At 35.8% G+C, this 15,695-nt stretch overlaps 1 protein-coding gene across 1 annotated transcript in view; it reads left to right on the top strand.

Annotated features, from left to right (window-relative positions):
- The window catches only part of PKIB (cAMP-dependent protein kinase inhibitor beta), a gene marked incomplete at its 3' end in the record, with an annotated part of 101,350 nt that overhangs the window by 18,463 nt on the left and 67,192 nt on the right, over positions 1-15,695 (top strand). Inside the window, exon 2 of the mRNA XM_082855483.1 lies at positions 5,110-5,203. The remainder of the gene's footprint in view (positions 1-5,109; positions 5,204-15,695) is intronic.

Here is a 15,695-nt window from a genome sequence, read left to right as displayed (position 1 = left end):
CCTCAACATAATAAAGGCCATATATGACAAACCCACAGCCAACATTATCCTCAATGGTGAAAAACTGAAACCATTTTCACTAAGATCAGGAACAAGACAAGGTTGCCCACTCTTGCCACTATTATTCAACATAGTTTTGGAAATTTTAACCAGAGCAATCAGAGAAGAAAAAGAAATAAAAGGAATCCAAATTGGAAAAGAAGAAGTAAAGCCGTCACTGTTTGCAGATGACATGATACTATACATAAAGAATCCTAAAGATGCTACCAGAAAACGACTAGAGCTAATCAGTGAAGTAGCAGGATACAAGATTAATGCACAGAAATCTCTTGCATTCCTGTACACTACTGATGAAAAATCTGAAAGTGAAATTAAGAAAACACTCCCATTTACCACTGCAACAAAAAGAATAAAATATCTAGGAATAAACCTACCTAAGGAGACAAAAGACCTTTATGCAGAAAATTATAAGACACTTATGAAAGAAATTAAAGATGAAACAAATAGATGGAGAGATATACCATGTTCTTGGATTGGAAGAATCACCATTGTGAAAATGACTCTACTACCCAAAGCAATCTACAGATTCAATGCAATCCCTATCAAACTACACTGGCATTTTTCACAGAACTAGAACAAAAAATTTCACAATTTGTATGAAAACACAAAAGACCCCGAATAGCCAAAGCAATCTTGAGAAAGAAAAACGGAGCTGGAGGAATCAGGCTCCCAGACTTCAGACTATACTACAAAGCTACAGTAATCAAGACAGTATGGTACTGGCACAAAAACAGAAATATATATCAGTGGAGCAGGATAGAAAGCCCAGAGATAAACCCACGCACATATGGTCACCTTATCTTTGATAAAGGAGGCAAGAATATACAGTGGGGAAAAGACAGACTCTTCAATAAGTGGTGCTGGGAAAACTGGACAGCTACATGTAAAAGAATGAAATTAGAACACTCCGTAACACCATACACAAAAATAAACTCAAAATGGATTAAAGACCTAAATGTAAGGCCAGACACTATAAAACTGTTAGAGGAAAACATAGGCAGAACACTCTTTGACAGCAAGATCCTTTTTGACCCACCTCCTAGAGAAATGGAAATAAAAACAAAAATAAACAAATGGGACCTAATGAAACTTAAAAGCTTTTGCACAGCAAAGGAAACCATAAACAAGATGAAAAGACAACCATCAGAATGGGAGAAAATATTTGCCAATGAAGCAACTGACAAAGGATTAATCTCCAAAATTTGCAAGCAGCTCATGCAGCTCAATATGAGAAAACAAGAAAACCTGATTTTACTTTGCCTATGGTTATGGTATTGACTTGAATCTTAGGAGACAGACAGGATGTTTAACTATTAGTATTAAATGCATCTGAAACATGATTGTATTTCTGATTCTTAGTCATCTTCATCAGTTCCTCTTAATTCATTCTTCAGCTACTGAGGCTTCATTCAAAAAAATTTTTTAATTAATAATTTTAGATAAATTAGAGATATGGTGCTTAGATTTCTGATTTTGGTCATTTTTGTATATTTCTTATCACCTGCTCTAGCTGTAACCCTCTGTCCCCTGAAACAGGGTCTTTGTTTTCTCTGTGGCATCTACCACATGGTAGGTAATAATATTTGCTGAATGATGGAAGGGATAAAACAGGTTATTTGCAATTTTATGTATATACAATAGCTATTAAAGCTTTTGAAAATGTAGCAGTTGCCAAGGATCTGGTTAGTCGGTTAGTTTAAAAGCTATCACAATTATAGAAATCAAGCATATACAAATCAATCAAGTAGGAAGAAATAGAGGATACTAATCTAAGGGTCAGAAGAGGGAAACTTAAGAATAAGTAAATAAAGGAATTTGAAGAGAATAATGCTAATTTGGTTGTGACCACTTTTATAAATACATGAATTTTCCATATTTTCACAAAGGTATAAGTTCATGGTATAAATTCATCTTTTTAGAACTACATGTAGCAAGAATAAGTGTAAAATATTTGCAACTCTTCCTTTTAAAGTTATTCTATACCTTTTGCTCATGCAAGTAAAGATGTATGAATTTTCCATTCAATAATCACTAATTGAGTACCTACAATATATTGTGCCAAGTGCTGTAGATGGATGAATAAAAAATTGCCATTCAAGATGTTCACTGCCTGCTAGGGGAGACTGACACACACAGAGCTGTCATGTGAAGTCAACCGTGATAAGTGCATCAGAGAGTTATGAACAAAGTGATTTAGGGGCAGGGGTTACGACTCACACCAAACTTGTGCAGTTCCAAATAGCTTTACAAAAGCAGCATCCTTTGAGTTGGGCTTTTAAGGATGGCCCAGAGCCTACTAGTGAGAGCACAGGGGGCTGATACGCATTCTGGTTGGAAGAAACAGGAAGTTTTTAATATGACCTATTTGTGCAATTCTTTTGATATTTGTTGCTAGCCCCATGTGGCCAAGGGGTTCAAACCAGCACATTTTATCACATCTTGTACAAAGTCTAATCAGTAAGTATTGGTTTTTGAGTATCTGGATGAATGAATGAACAAACTTACCTTCTTAATATGGGACAATAATTTCAAATAAAAAAATTATACTTCAGTGAGGGTTGTGTTTCTTTACTTGATTATACCTATGCAGTTCAAAGGAGAATTTAAACTTTGTGAACTTTGATTAACATTCCTCTCACCAGATTTTAAGAAAACACAGCTGTGGACTTTATTCCTACCATTCTCTGCTTCCCCTTCTGCACTTAATTTCTACACTTTCATTGGTCTGTTTAGATGCATGAGTTCAAATATATGCCTTTGGTGGGTTTTTTTTAGTCTAAAATAAAACCTACTTAAACGGAGGCTACAGTCCTGCTTATATGTGGAGTGATATTCAGGTTGATATTTTTTATTTCCTCTTTAGAAGCAAAATGAACTCATCCTGTTGTACACATTATACATTCCCCAATTAAAAACCTACAATACAGTGATAGGGAATGGGCTTGTATTTCCTATTGCAAAGTGTCCAGTGATGTCTGGAGGATTCAGCTGGTTTTAAGGAGATTGTATTAACATTTGTGCCATAAGTGACAGTTGAGTTATTTTAATTAAATGGCAGTTTCAGCCAATTAAGATTTCTCATTGTTTTGAGTCCCTTTTCCTTTTCTTCCTCTTTTCGATTTCAGTATGTCTTGGGAATCCAAATATGCTAGAGTATGATTCCTTTGGTATTTTATTATTCCTTTGCAAGCCAAAACAAAACTCTTTAGACCATCACAATCCCAAAAGGAAGCTGTAAGTCTTGGGAGTGTGATCACAGCTACCTTTCTAGGACCCCCAAACTGAATCTAGTGTTAAACACAAGAAACACATTTTTTGCTTTTGTAGTACTTCAGGAAGAGTAATAAAATAACATTGCATATGTGGTTTTTATTGTATGTGATCTTTCTTGATTCCCAAAACAACGTGGAGAGATAAGCAGGGTAAATATTTCCATCCCATTTGATAAGCAAGGCTCTGTCATTTACCTACAAAAAAGATGATTCCTCAAAGTCAACAGCTGATACAGGGATGAGCTGGAACTAGAACTGAGTTCAGTGCTTCTCCCTCTGTGTTACAAGTCCTGAGGACTTTCTTTTACTGGCTTACTTGTAAGCTATAAGGAAATGTGGGAAGCAGAGGAAAGAACAGTAATGAAATTATTTACAGATGAACTTGAAAGATGGCTAACATGCTATTGGCATTTGGAGAAAAAGACTTTTTTTGAGAATCATGGTGAAATACTTCTACCACGTATAATTCCTGGGTTTTATACCAATCACAAGTTCAGTTATTATCCCAAAGTGAGTGGTGGGCTGTAGAATATGGACTGGAAGGGGTGTTTCTCAAACCAGGGAGACTAGTGAGAGATAGCATAATCTCTGTAAGAATTGATGGGATGGAGGCAGGTGTGGGTGAGGAGGGTGGAATTTGATGGTGCCTGTGGGAATGGAATTGGAAGGAAGAGTGAGTTCAAGGACAATTTTGAGCCTGGAATAGACAGAATTTGGTGGTTTATTAGATAGAAAGGAGAGAAGAAAACAGCAAACAGCACTAGACTCTCTCCTGCTCTGAATAACCCTAGTAAAGTTAGCCCATACAAGCATAGGAATATTGACATTCCTGGCTTCACGCTTTATAGAAAAAGGAACAGATGATTTCCATAACAGGAAAGAAACATGGCTCTCTCATCTAGGACAACTAAGCATTTGTTATGTGTCTGCTCAAATATATAGACTGCCTGAGTTAAAGGGAGCCTGGTTTACCCAGCGATCGGTTGTAGCCACCTCTTCAGGAGTATATATGGAAATGAAAATAACTCAGTTGGTTTCTGTATTATTAGTTTTAAAGTGGGGGCTTTTGATATAGAAATATCTAAAAGGATAGGAACAGGAAAACCATGCAAGTGCATCAGATGCCTATTCATAGCAAAATTTCAAGTTACCTTTTGATGCTGAGGCATTATGTGTGGGCCAGGTTTTACTGGGTGATTTTCTCTTCCAGAGTTCCAATCTCCATATTATATAATTGAGGAAAACAATGTCCTTGCTCCTTGGCATTGAAATTCAAAAGCAGGGATTTATGGCTTTTCAAGTCACACATCTGAGAAAGGCTGTCACTCAGCTAGTGAAACTATTTTCAATGGAAAGTTGAAAAGCTGAAGAAAAAAATATATTTTGCTATACTGTTGATTTTACTATTTAGTAGGTACGTCTTTGACCGCCTGTGTTACACGGTCTTGGGGCAAAACACAAGAAAGATTGATCAGAATACAATTGGTGTGTTTGAAAAGGGAACAAAATAATAACAGGAAACACACTCCTCATTTATGAGACTGCTGAGCTGCTTACTCAAGGAAATTTATCCTGCTCCTGTTATAAATCTGAAACATATGAAAGAAATCAGGATGAGGAATGAAAAAATAACAATGAACAGTTGTTTTAAAATTGTGTCTCATTTTGTCATTAAATTGGATGTTGTTGCTCAAGGAACCATTTGTTCTTTCCTGAAAGAGACAAGGAAGGAGGATGTTTATCTTAATACATCTTTTTTTCCCTTTGTTTCCTTCAGGGGTCATGGTATACTGAAAAAGCACTCAAGAAATCTGGGGGGAGCTGGAAACTATCAAGTTATTGAGGCCACACAGGGGGCAGAAAAGACAGAGGTGGGTATGCTTTTGATCCATCAATCCTGCTATTGAGGGTGTCCCTGAAAATATCTTTGTTGTTATAAAGCCAGAGGACAGCAAGGAAAAGGTATAAAGTGGGAGGTTTTTATTTTAGAAAACAGATCAATATGGTTAAATGGAAGCTTGATAGGGTCTATTGTTAATGTCAAATTAATAGCATGCATGCCAAGAACTTGAGCTAGGCATTTCCATCCTGTGTCTGCCAGGGGCCAGTGATTAGTACAGAGACTGAGCTTGGTTTAATATTTACATTCTTAGCTGAGCTTATTTAAATTGTTCTCCACGGAGACAGCTAGCCCACCAAAATAATGTTTTAAATTTATATCCTTTAAAACAGAAGAAAAGCTTATAGTATTACCGATCAGATCCTATAAACTTACTACTCACCTAATACGGATCTCCTTAGAGACCATAGTGACAGCTTTGTTATCAATACATACAAGTAAATAGTCTTGATGACACTGACTGGTGGACATAAATCTCTAATGCTTTTTTGAGAAACAGTTTTCTGTGTGCTGCTGTTGTATTTGAGGCCCCCTCCAGCCCCTCAGGACTGTGTTTTCCCACTCAGTGAGAGATTTGCTCCCCTGTTGCAGTGAAGATGGCAGATCAGAGACCATGGAGTAAACCTCAGCCTGTGGGAAGCCTCCTCCCACTCTTGGATTCCCATGAGAACAAAGCTCCAAGGGAACAGGAAAGAGTGGAAGACGTTACATTTGGTTTAGGCTCATTGCCTGGTTTTCTGAAAACCAGTACAGTTTTCCTATTAACCCATTGCGATTTCATTTAGACAGTGGCAGTGGGTTCATTTTCTTGTTATCTGAGCATTTTACTACTTTCTTGTCAACTTTTTAAGTTTGTGTCAGTGGAGAATAACATGTTTTAATTGAAATCTACCTTTTATTATGAACTAATGTCATGAAAAAATTGTATCAAAAAGCATTTATATTTCTATATAAACAATTGAAATCTCCATACTAAGAAAAACCAGCACGTACATTTGTAAACATTAATTTTGTATTTAAAGAAAATTAAGACTAACATAAAATAATTGAGTCTTTATTGTGAGTGGAGTGGATAGTGCTTTATAAACATAATCTCATGTAATCCTCACGATAACTGTGTGGGAAAAGTAAAGAAGGCATAGTTATTCCCTGTGACAAAAGTGTACCTTGCCAAGTGCACACATTTAGCTAGTGGGTGGTGAAATTAGGATTTGAGCCAGATTTTGTCTGATGCTTAAGCCTATGTCCTTGACCAGCTTGGATAGGGAGATTCGGCAGGAGCTAAAATACTCTGTTTAGATGAGCAAAGTATCTTGTTTGCATCAGGTATTTATAATCGATGGTTGAAAATACACATTTTTAAGGAACATATTATCCCATACTGTATGAACTTTACAAAAGAGATGAAACATTTTTCTGATTCATTTAATGAAAAGCACTTAACTAAAAAAAACAGTTAACTAAAAAACAAAAAAATTAAAAACACTAAAAAAAGTAGCACAAAAAAGAAAATCACAAAAATTCACTGAAATACTAAATACAGGAATGTAGAAATCAACAAAATAGAATAATACAAGAAAATCATGTTTATTCTAGAAATGTACATGTACTTCAATATTGAGAAATTTATTATAATTTCACAGTCATAGACTAAAGGATAAAACTGCTATTTTTACCTCCTAATAGATTTCAAATGACATTTGATAAAATGTAACTATATTTCTTTTAAGAACATGCATATATACAACATAGTAATTTAGGTATAGAGAGGTATTTTTAAATTGTGAAAAAGCAGAAAAAACAGAAAAACCGTAGACACTTACTACATGCCCTATTTCATCACTTATAGTTAACATCATTCTATAAATTCTAGCCAATGCAATAAAATTTTTTAAATGACTAATGTTTTAAAATTTCTTAATATATATACTAGAAACTGTTCTAAATACTTTACAAATATTAATTCATTTAATCTTCATAACAATCCTAGGGAATATTGACTACTATAATTCTCATTTTACAAATGAGGAAGTTGAGGCCCAGAGAAGCTAAGTAACTTGGCCAAGGTCACATAGCTAATAAGTGGTAGAGATGAATAAGCACTCAAGTGGCTTAACTCATGAATCTTTAATTTTAAATCCTATCATATGCTGTCTCTCAAAGTTCACAATTATTAGAAAAGAGATGACATCTTTTTTCCTTAAAACAGTGTGTGTGTATATATATATATATATATATATATACACACACACACACACACACACATGTGTGTGTGTGTGTGTGTGTGTGTGTGTGTGTGTTTATATGAATTTGAATTTACTACAAATCCCAAGAAAATCAACTGGAGAACTATTAGAATAAGAGACTTCAGTTAAGTGGTCATACAAAAGATAAATGTGTATAAATCAATCGACTTTTCTATGAGAGCTACAAATAGAAAACATGATGAAAAAAAATCCCATATCTATGAGTAAGCTATAATAGAAATGTACAAGACTTAAATGAAGAAAATAACATTTTGTTGAGAAACACAAAATAAGATTAGCAGTAATGGAGATTGGTATTGTATTCCTGGATGAGAATAATAAATAATGTAATGATGTTAGCTTCCCCAAATTAATTTATAAAGTTAATGCAATTCCATATAGAACCACAAAGAGATTTTTAGGGAGAGATTGGCAAAATGATTATTAAAATTCATCTGGAGGAATGAACAGACTGGGACAAGCAAATTTTTGAAAAAGAATAATAATGAAAAAAGAACTTATAATTCCAAGTATTAAAACATATTATAAAATTACTATTACTAAGGCAGTATGTTACTTTTTACTAAAATAGAGACTTAGGAGAGGCTAAATCATCTTGAAAATTCCCCAAATAGACTTAAGCATATAAGGGTAACATATAATAAACACAGAATTTCATGTTGGTGGAGAAGGTATTATTACAAGAATACAATTCAAATAATTAGTTATTGTTAGGAAAAATTGTAAAGTTGAATCTTTTATTTATACAAAATACAGATAAATATCAGATTAATTGAAGAAGAAGAATGAGATATAACTGAAAAATAGGTGAATAATTTATAATCTTGTCTAATATGACATCAAAGGCAAAAACCATAATTAAAGATTGATAGACTTGACTATGAGACATATTAAAACTTTTTTACATACAAATAGAAAGGAGACTCAAGCAGCATGCCTAGCACTGTGTTTGAAAATTCTTTTCTTGATTTTTTTGGGGTTAGAATTAATAAATCAGCAAGTTCTGACTAATATTCTAAATACACTACTGTTTGAAGGCTTAAAAAAGGGAAGCCCATTCTGGGATACTGTGCTATAGACACAGAGAAAATTTCAAAGATGGAATTCTAGAGAAGACTAAATAATGACATGGAAGTCAGGATTGTTCCATCTAAAAAGGTCAGCTGAATTTGAATTATAGCATCCAAGAGATAAAGGATTTCAACTAGATAGTTTTATAATTCTTACAAGTATATATAAAGAAATATAAACATATATATAAAGAAAGGAGGTGGTCATTGACAGTTTAGCACTAATTGTTAGTGATCAAAATAGCTGCCATTTAATGTTCATAGTGTTTGCAAAATGCATTTTCTCATTCCTTCATTCAGTATTTATTGAGCACTTGCCCCATTTACTCTGTGCCAGTTGTGAGCACTGAGGGTGCAGAACTGAGGATACTTTGTGATTCCCCGGGGTTTGTAAACTGCAGAATCTAGAGATACAGAGAAAAATTGACTACAGGACCATGAGGAGACCCAAGGAGGGTCACATCAAGAGTGGCTGACGTTTAATGCTTTGGGAAGGTCCTCAGGGATGACATGCTAACTTTCTTCAATTATATGAGGAATATCATCTGTATGATTGAAAAGGCAAAACTACGTTGAGTGGATGGGAATCAGAGAAAGACATATTTTTATTTAATTAAAGGAATGGCTGTCTGAAATTATAACAGGCTACCTCTGGTACCTGAGATAGTTCCAGAAGCTTGGTACCACTAGGAAGGAAAGTAGCACAAGGAATTCATACATGAAATGGTGAGGGGCTGCGGATGGAGAGTTGGTGATTAACTCGTCTCTGAAGATAAAATGTTCTTGGATCTGTTATTGAGATCGTTGATGTGGGAAGGGCTCACTTGAAGACAACACAATGAGGGGCTCTAGGGAGTCAGGCCCACCAGCTTTACACTTAACTCTTAGACTCAAAGTTTTAGTAATCCATGTTCTGTGTTTTATTAGTATAATTTATATATTGAGACATTTAAACAATGCTAAGAACAAAGAATAGAATCAACTCCCACCTCTCAGAATTAACACATTTCATTTTATAATATTTGCTTAGTCTTCCATTTTAAAGAAATAAAATGGCACAATTCGTTAAGTCTCCTTTCAGAAGCATCTATAAATTAGTGTGTATTGTTCCCGTCCATTTTATACTTTTACCCACGTATTTATGCAACCATTCCAATATTTAGTCTTGGTTTGTGTTTTTAAAATTTACAAAAATAATATCACTGCTTTTCACGACACCGTGTTTTTGAGATCTATATAGTTTTATATATATATATATATATATATATATATATATATATATATATATATATATATATATATATATATATATATATAGTTCTAGCTCTGTTCTCCTAGGTGAAATTTGTGTTTTTTTTTTGTTTTTTTTTGTGGTACACGGACCTCTCACTGTTGTGGCCTCTCCCATTGTGGAGCACAGGCTCCGGACGCGCAGGCTCAGCGGCCATGGCTTATGGGCCCAGCCGCTCCGCGGCATGTGGGATCTTCCCGGACGGGGGCACGAGCCCGTGTCCCCTGCATCGGCAGGCGGACTCTCAACCACTGTGCCACTAGGGAAGCCCTGTGTGGGTTTTTTGATAAGACGTTTACTATTCACGTTTAGTGGCCTTCCTTACTCCGAAATTGGGCCTGTGGATGACAGGATGTTATTGCTGGAAGATTTAGGAGAAAACGTTCTCATTTATGTCTTTATGTATTGTCAACACCGGGACTTTTTGAAAATGACGAAAGCTAAGCCAGAGGGGAAGTCAGGACAATGTAAATAAACTAGGCAAACCAGAATAGAGGATTAGCCTGCATATGAAGAAAACAAGGCTGCAGGAGGAGAAATGACTTTCTGGGCTACACAGCTTGTTAGTGACAGTGCTCGAAATACCAGCCCAAATCTTAGAATCAAACAATTGCATGGGATAAGATATATGTAGAGTGCTTTGCAGTTCATTGTTCTTTTCATCATGGTGTTTCTTATGTTTAATAAAGATGTAGAGAAGTAAGATGATGGATTCCTAGGGCCAAATTGCCTGATAACCTGCCTTCAGAATGGCTGAAGCTTTAATGCATCAATTTTTTTTTTTTTATGATTGCTTTCTCTTTGCCCAGGTAAATATAATTATCACCTCTTTCCACTGGATAAAGCATCCTGTCCCATTTGTCCCACTAGGTAGCAGAATGTGGCCAGGTAAATCAGGTTTCACTGGTGATTAGAAGTCATCCCTTCCATTTGCTTGTCAGCTAACCTTTGCCCTATACTTGTCCTGTTAACAGCTGGCTAGTTAATGAATGTGACATGGCTGTTTCTGCAAGGTTTGGGCATGCTAAGATTGTACAGAAGACAGAGAACTGACTCACTAATTAAGCAGGGGTTTTTAGTGGCAGCTTAGGTCTGCAATTTCTTTAACCAGACCCAGTCTCAGGTGTTCTTCATAGTGAGGTGGTCTTGCAATTATATCATTTATCCTACATGGAGTTAGGACAAATAATTCATCATTTCATTACTTACTTTAAACTTTTAAACTAATATAACTCCTAGGATTGAAAGGCTTGCAAATATTTTTAAAGTTTTACTCGTATCAAATTTGTTTTAGTTTTTCCAATATATTTTATACATTTATAAGGTACATAAAACCAGTCTTCTTGACTATCTGCTGGTAATAATATTTGATTGCTAAAGTAGTCTATAGAAGTTAAGTGATATAGGGTTGGCCAAAAAGTTCATTCGTGTTTTTTCCATAAGATCTTACAGAAAAACCCAAACAAACTTTTTGGCCAACCCAATACACTGAAAGTAAAGATTTATCATGTGAAAAGTATCAAGTTTCATCTGATTATGTTCTTAAAAAATTATGGTAATTTGATTATCTTACAAATGAGTTCAGTCTGTAAAATCTTAATTTACAAATGCTTGAAAAAACAAAATACTCTTGATTAATTTAATGTCAGCCTATTATCCTACCAGGTAAATATCATAGACGTTGTAACTGTAGTCACAAAAAGTAAGAATCCATTGGAAAGGAAGTGTAGTGCTTTTGGCTGTTTCTAAACACAACCGTAAAAGGTCAAGGATATCATTACTGAGAAAATGAAGTCATTGTCCAAAAGTTGCACATGAGCTGATTTTTGTTATTTGTCTCAAGTGGTGTATCTTCACATTGCTGGAAGACATCATGAATATTTTAGCTGCAATTATTATTAAAGTGTTCAGTGTGTAACCATTCCATGTGTGGGCATGGTTGCAGCAAGGTGGCTAAAAGGACAATGTCCCTCAAGGTCATATCCACATCGCCTATCTGTGGTGGCTCCTCTTTGGTTTAGTTTGGTTGGTGGTTATATGCTATTTGTATGTCATGTGGAACATGGCTCAACTTTGTGAGCTGACTGCTAGGGGGCCACTTAATCCACTTTTCTTAAAATTATGCCATATGTTAGTCTCTGAAGTTTGCTTTTGGTATTTAAATGCATATCATAGCTTAATCACATCACACCAAGTTGTAATTTCAACAGTACTTTATCATTTTTCTTTGGCTGTTTTGCTTGTGGCTATTTATTAGTCCATCACATGACGTTTCGTAGTTTTTCTGACACTCGCTGAATATTTAAATGACATGGAAGAATTGGTGGAAAGAGCACTGAATGTTGGAAGTCAGATCTCTATTCTGGACCTTATTTTGCCCCCATCCAGCTGCATGAGTCTTAGCAAGTCATTCTGAGATGTGGCGCAGTGCAGTGGATCAAATCATTGACTACCAAATTTGAGTCCAACTTGGGCCATTTATTAGTTGGTAAATTTCTTAACCTCTCTGTGTCAAGGTTAGGTTCTCATCTGTAAAATGGAACTGACAATAATTCCTCTCATAAAATTATTAAGGAGATTAAATCAATGGATATTTATAAAGCACTTAGAATAGTGCCTTTATGACTGATTGTTTAATAAAACTTTACTGTGATTGGACTTCATTGGGTTTGATTTCTATATGAGTATTTCCAGTTTGACGATTACATTAAGTTTCTGTTTCTTGCCTTTGTTTTCAGTGTACCTTTAACTTTACTAAGCTGATGCTGGTGAAAATATTGTTTCTATGCAAAGTATTAGTGGCTATATGGTCTAACAGCAATGATTTTTTTTTTGTTGTTTGTTTTAAATTAAGGCACATGTGCAAAACTAAAGAATTTTTAAAAATATAGCCAAAATAGCTATATATCTCATAGTTGTATTGACTGAGACAATCTCTATAACTGGGCTTGGAACTTGTGTTTGTATTGTGTAGACATTTTGTTTACCTTCTGAAGGGTTAATTTATTTCATTTTTCAATTTCTGTTTTTATAAAGGCACTATTGGATGAAAGGCTATTTGGAAAACTGAATTTGATTATTACTTTTCACCTCTGTAGTGTCACTGAAAAAATTCCACTGTTTATCAGGTTTCCTTTGTACAGGCTGGTACATGACTTCTATCTTTTTAAGCTTATCACACACCCATAACTCTGTTAAACGGTTCTCAGTTTCTTTTAATTAAGCTTGAAACTTGTTAAAGTTGAAATATTTTGTAGTGCATAGAGCAGTCTAATGTCAGAATAAGAGCTTGGTGGTAGAAAGACAGATTAGTTTGTTTCTTAAAAACAGGATATACCCACCGGGGTGAAAGAGGCCACTGAAATTGGAACTCGTTTTAGCCCATGGGAGAACGTCCAGCTAAGCTAGTGGCCTTATCATCTAGAGAGAATGATGACAGCAAAAGGAAGCTGTCCTGATAGGCAGGGGGTCGGAGTCCGAGTTGACCAGCAAGGTGCAGCAGATGGTATCCCAGCAGGTGGGTGGGCGATGGTGACGCAGAGTCTGGGAACGGGTGCTATCCAGGCAGATAAACAGAGAGGTCTGTTCACAGATAGTACGGCCCCAGGGTTGGGGCTGGGGTTTCGGAATGAAATTCAGGCCCTGGTAAAACTGGATAGACTAGTGCAGAGGCCTGTTTTGGAGGGACTAGGGTACTATCCAGGGCATTGGAGCACAGAGTTTGTTACGTGGGACCACAGGTTAAAGGGGACTTGTGGCACCCTCATTTTTGTGGGTTGTGTGGCCTGGAAGGATGCTGGAGTAGGGAACCAGGCCAGTCTTTATAGATGCTGACTTTGATAGTGCTTGGTATAGATTCATGTGTCTGTCTTTTGAAAATTGAAACACTCAAATGTGTTGATTACTAAACTGTGCTTTACTTTATTGCTAACAAATTAGATTAGAAGGCAACTCTTGAGGAAATCAGCCTTGCCTCTTTTTTTTCTTCCTTTCCTTTATAAAGCTTGTAGAACCTTTCAGATCAGAATGAATTCCATGCAGTTGAAACTGCGCACATGGGGCTTAGGTTAAGTGAAACATACAATATAGAGGTGGTGTTATTTCCTACTCTTCTTGGATTTATCCTGAGGAAGAAGTCATGTATCAGAGATGAGAGTATAAAATGAGAGGATTAGCAAGTAAGTGGTTGTTTCTGGCTGAGCTTTGCTTGAAATGGAGGAGAAAATGGCATGGAAGTTGCTGAAATTCATTTCCTTATAATGACATGGAGCGTTAAATGGCCCTTTCCCTAGAAGTCGTTTCAGGCCTAGTTATGTTACTTGGGAGTGCTGTTTCTCAAATCAGGACCTCCACCTCCAAGGAATAAGAGAGAAAATGGGATTTTGACTCTTTTGCCCGTGTCTTAGCTTTTAACAGCTTTCTGCTTTGGATCTAGATTTTATGCTTACTGACATCTTTGTGATTGAAGGAAAAAACCCTCAAATAAAATAAAATCGAAGCATTCCTGTTCCTTATATCTTGAAATAAATCTTAGGCTGATGTCCCCTGTAAAAAAATTTTTACTTGGTTATTATGAAATTCCAAAGCTTCATCCTTGTTTCTCCAAATACTGTTTTCAACAGAAGAAAATCCATGGCTCTTTCTAATAGACTTTCTTTATAATGGTGAATATTGTGTAGAGAAACTAAGCATTCATTTATCAAATGAAAGTTAATTTATGTAATTAAGGTCAAGATAAACTCGGCTGTCATGAAATCTAGCCTAAAATTCTGACTTTCTGTGTGACTTTGGGGCAAATTATTTACTATACTGGATTTTAGTTTCATATCTCAGTTTCTACCGTGTTCATAGAAACACTGTATTTCTGGTACACCCTTTGGCATCACAATGGTTAACCAAGTTTTCCTTTTTTTAATGGAATTTTTTTTAGTGAAAATGACTTTAATATGTCCCACTCCTATATGCCCTCATAATTTGAACATAATTGTATTAGAGTTCCACCAGATAAACGGAACCAGCAGGAAAAATATATCAAAAGGCTTATTGAAAGGGATTGGCTTAAGTATTTGTGGAGGCTGCCTAGCAGAGTCTGAAATCTTAAGGCAGGAAGGGCAGACTGGAAACTCTGGGGCAGGAGCTGATGCCACAGGTGGTATTTCTTCTTCCTCAAGGAAACCAGTTCTGCTCTTAAGACCTTTCAGATGATTGGACCAGGCCCACCCAGATTATTGAGAATAATCTCCTTTACTTAAATTAGTTTATTGTAGATGCTAACCACATCTACAAAATTCCTTCACAGCAATACCTAATTCACTGTTTGATTGAATAACTGGGGATCACAGCTTAAACTGACCCTCACAGGCCACTCCTTGTCAACTTGGCATCTGTACACATTTCCTTAAATCATACCTAATCTCAAAATAATGACAACAACAAAATCATACTTCCACCTGACATGATTAAAGCTATCCTGTGTGTAACTGAAATCATGCTAACCCTTTCCCCAGAAGAGGTACAGGGTCTTTGGGGGTTTACTCTTCTGATATCCCGTAACTTAAAATACTGTGATATAAAGTTCACTATTATTAATATATCTTATGTTAGAAGACAAGCACTTGAGAGGGAAGAAAGAGACACATATTTGAGACACACACACAAACATTTACCACAGAAAAGGGAAGGGTACAAATAACTTAATAGTCCTCATTTCTGGAACTGGTGACATGGTCATAGCTAGTATTTATAACTTCTTTCTTCTACTACCCAAGCCATACATCCCATATTCCCTTTGCTCTCAAGCAGGTACCTCAGCTTATTATGGTTCTTTGCCTGGCA

The sequence above is a fragment of the Leucopleurus acutus genome (assembly GCF_964270905.1).
Source record: "Leucopleurus acutus genome assembly, chromosome: 15".
NCBI classification, from domain to species: domain Eukaryota; kingdom Metazoa; phylum Chordata; class Mammalia; order Artiodactyla; family Delphinidae; genus Leucopleurus; species Leucopleurus acutus.
This window is presented reverse-complemented; position numbering and strand designations above follow the sequence as displayed.